The sequence below is a fragment of the Panthera uncia genome, chromosome X, assembly GCF_023721935.1.
Source record: "Panthera uncia isolate 11264 chromosome X, Puncia_PCG_1.0, whole genome shotgun sequence".
Lineage (NCBI taxonomy): Eukaryota > Metazoa > Chordata > Mammalia > Carnivora > Felidae > Panthera > Panthera uncia.
In genome coordinates, this window is record NC_064817.1 from 62627536 (window position 1) to 62631575 (window position 4040).

The following is a 4040-nucleotide window of genomic DNA, read 5'->3' on the forward strand; positions in this document are numbered from 1 at the left end:
CTGAATTCATGTATCAGTTCTAGCAGACTTTTGGTGGAGTCTATCGGATTTTCCATGTATAATATCATGTCATCTGCAAAAAGCGAAAGCTTGACTTCATCTTTGCCAATTTTGATGACTTTGATTTGTTTTGTTGTCTGATTACTGATGCTAGAGCTTCCAACACTATGTTAAACGACAGCGGTGAGAGTGGGCATCCCTGTCGTGTTCCTGATCTCAGGGGAAAAGCTCTCAGTTTTTCCCCGTTGAGGATGATGTTAGCTGTGGACTTTTCATAAATGGCTTTGATGATGTTTAAGTATGTTCCTTCTATCCCGACTTTCTCAAGGGTTTTTATTAAGAAAGGGTGCTGGATTTTGTCAAAGGCCTTTTCTGCATCGATTGACAGGATCATATGGTTCTTCTCTTTTTTATTGTTAATGTGATGTATCACGTTGATTGATTTGCGAATGTTGAACCAGCCCTGCATCCCAGGAATGAATCCCACTTGATCATGGTGAATAATTCTTTTTATATGCTGTTGAATTCCATTTGCTAGTATCTTATTGAGAATTTTTGCATCAATACTCATCAGGGAAATAGGCCTGTAGTTCTCTTTTTTTATTGGGTCTCTGTCTGGCTTAGGAATCAAAGGAATATTGGCTTCATAGAATGAGTCTGGAAGTTTTCCTTCCCTTTCTATTTCTTGGAAGAGCTTGAGAAGGATAGGTATTATCTCTGCTTTAAACGTCTGGTAGAACTCCCCTGGGAAGCCATCTGGTGCTCTTATTTGTTGGGAGATTTTTGATAACTGATTCAATTTCTTCGCTGGTTATGGGTCTGTTCAAGCTTTCTATTTCCTCCTGATTGAGTTTTGGAAGAGTGTGGGTGTTTAGGAATTGTCCATTTCTTCCAGGTTGTCCAATTTGTTGGCATATAATTTTTCATAGTATTCCCTAATAATTTTTTGTATCTCTGAGGGATTGGTTGTAATCATTCCATTTTCATTCATGATTTTATCTATTTGAGTCATCTCCCTTTTCTTTTTGAGAAGCCTGGCTAGAGGTTTGTCAATTTTGTTTATTTTTTCAAAAAACCAACTCTTGGTTTCGTTGATCTGCTCTACAGTTTTTTTAGATTCTATATTGTTTATTTCTGCTCTGATATTTATGATTTCTCTTCTTCTGCTGGGCTTAGGCTGACTTTGCTGTTCTGCTTCTATTTCCTTTAGGTGTGCTGTTAGATTTTGTATTTGGGATTTTTCTTGTTTCTTGAGATAGGCCTGGATTGCCATGTATTTTCCTCTCAGGACTGCCTTCGCTGCATCCCAACGCGTTTGGATTGTTGTATTTTCATTTTCGTTTGTTTCCATATATTTTTTAATTTCTTCTCTAATTGCCTGGTTGACCCACTCATTCTTTAGTAGGGTGTTCTTTAACCTCCTTGCTTTTGGAGGTTTTGCAGACTTTTTCCTGTGGTTCATTTCAAGCTTCATAGCATTGTGGTCTGAAAGTATGCATGGTATAATTTCAATTCTTGTATACTTATGAAGGGCTGTTTTGTGACCCAGTATATGATCTATCTTGGAGAATGTTCCATGTGCACTCGAGAAGAAAGTATATTCTGTTGCTTTGGGATGCAGAGTCTTAAATAGATCTGTCAAGTCCATCTGATACAAAGTATCATTCAGGGCCCTTGTTTCTTTATTGACCGTGTGTCTAGATGATCTATCCATTTCTGTAAGTGGAGTGTTAAAGTCCCCTGCAATTACCACATTCTTATCAATAAGTTTGCTTATGTTTATGAGTAATTGTTTTATATATTTGGGGTCTCCGGTGTTCGGCGCATAGACATTTCTAATTGTTATATCTTCCTGATGGATAGACCCTGGAATTATTATATAATGCCCTTCTTCATCTATTGTTACAGCCTTTAATTTAAAGTCTAGTTTGTCTGATATAAGTATGGCTACTCCAGCTTTCTTTTGACTTCCAGTAGCATGATAGATAGTTCTCCATCTCCTCACTCAATCTAAAGGTGTCCTCGGATCTAAAATGAGTCTCTTGTAGACAGCAAATAGATGGGTCTTGTTTTTTTATCCATTCTGATACCCTATGTCTTTTGGTTGGCGCATTTAATCCATTTACATTCAGTGTTATTATAGAAAGATACGGGTTTAGAGTCATTGTGATGTCTGTATGTTTTACGCTTGTAGTGATGTCTCTGGTACTTTGTCTCACAGGATCCCCCTTAGGATCTCTTGTAGGGCTGGTTTAGTGGTGACAAATTCCTTCAGTTTTTGTTTGTTTGGGAAGACCTTTATCTCTCCTATTCTAAATGACAGACTTGCTGGATAAAGGATTCTCGGCTGCATATTTTTTCTGTTCAGCACACTGAAGATCTCCTGCCAATCCTTTCTGGCCTGCCAAGTTTCAAAAGAGAGATCAGTCACGAGTCTTATAGGTCTCCCTTTATATGTGAGGGCACGTTTATCCCTTACTGCTTTCAGAATTTTCTCTTTATCCTTGTATTTTGCCAGTTTTACTATGATATGTCGTGCAGAAGATCGATTCAAGTTACGTCTGAAGGGAGTTCTCTGTGCCTCTTGGATTTAAATGCCTTTTTCCTTCCCCAGTTCAGGGAAGTTCTCAGCTATTATTTCTTCAAGTACCCCTTCAGCACCTTTCCCTCTCTTTTCCTCCTCTGGGATACCAATTATGCGTATATTATTTCTTTTTAGTGTATCACTTAGTTCTCTAATTTTCCCCTCATACTCCTGGATTTTTTTATCTCTTTTTCTCAGCTTCCTCTTTTTCCATAACTTTATCTTCTAGTTCACCTATTGTCTCCTCCGCCTCTTCGAGTTGTCGTCGTTTCCATTTTGTTTTGCATCTCGTTTAAAGCGTTTTTCAGCTCCTCCTGACTATTCCTTAGTCCCTTGATCTCTGTAGCAAGAGATTTTCTGCTGTCCTGTATACTGTTTTCAAGCCCAGCGATTAATTTTATGACTATTATTCTAAATTCACTTTCTGTTATATTATTTAAATCCTTTTTGATCAGTTCATTAGCTGTTGTTATTTTCTGGAGATTCTTATGAGGGAAATCTTCCATTTGGTCATTTTGGATAGTCCCTGGAGTGGTGTGGGCCTGCAGGGCACTTCCCCTGTGCTGTGGTGTATAACTGGAGTTGGTGGGCGGGGCCGCAGTCAGACCTGATGTCTGCCCCCAGCCCACCGTCGGGGCCTCAGTCAGACTGGTGTGTGCCTTCTCTTCCCCTCTCCTAGGGGCGGGATTCACTGTGGGGTGGCATGGCCCGTCTGGGCTACTTGCACACTGCCAGGCTTGTGGTTTGGCTCCACAGAAGCACAGCGTTGGGTGTTTGCGTGGAGCGAGCAAGTTCCCTGGCAGGGACAGGTTCCCTTTGGGATTTTGGCTGGGGGATGGGCGAGGGAGAGGGTGCTGGTGAGTGCCTTTGTTCCCCGCCAAACTGAGCTCTGTCATCGTGGGGCTCAGCAACTCTCCCTTCCTTCGTCCTCCAGCCTTCCCGATTTCTGAGCAGAGCTGTTAACTTATGACCTCCCAGATGCTAAGTCCTGCTTGCTGTCGGAACACACTCCGTCCGGCCCCTCCACTTTTGCAAAGCCAGACTCGGGGGCTCTGCTTGGCCGGCAGGCTGCCCCTCTGCCCAGGCTCCCTCCCACCAGTCCGTGGAGCGCGCACCGCCTCACCACCCTTCCTACCCTCTTCAGTGGGCCTCTTGTCTGTGCTTGGCTCTGGAGACTCCATTCCGCTAGTCTTCTGGTGGTTTTCTTGGTTAGTTAGGCAGGTGTAGGTGGAATCAAAGTCATCAGCAAGATGCGCGGTGAGCCCAAATTTCTTCTTTAATTTCCTTATTAACCCATTCATTCTTTAGTAGGATGTACTTTAACCTCCATGTATTTGAGGGCTTTCTAAATATTTTCTTATGGTTGATTTAATGTTTCATAGCATTGTGATCTGAAAATATGCATGGTGTGATCTCAATTATTCTGTATCTCTTGAGGGCTGATTCGTGACCAAGT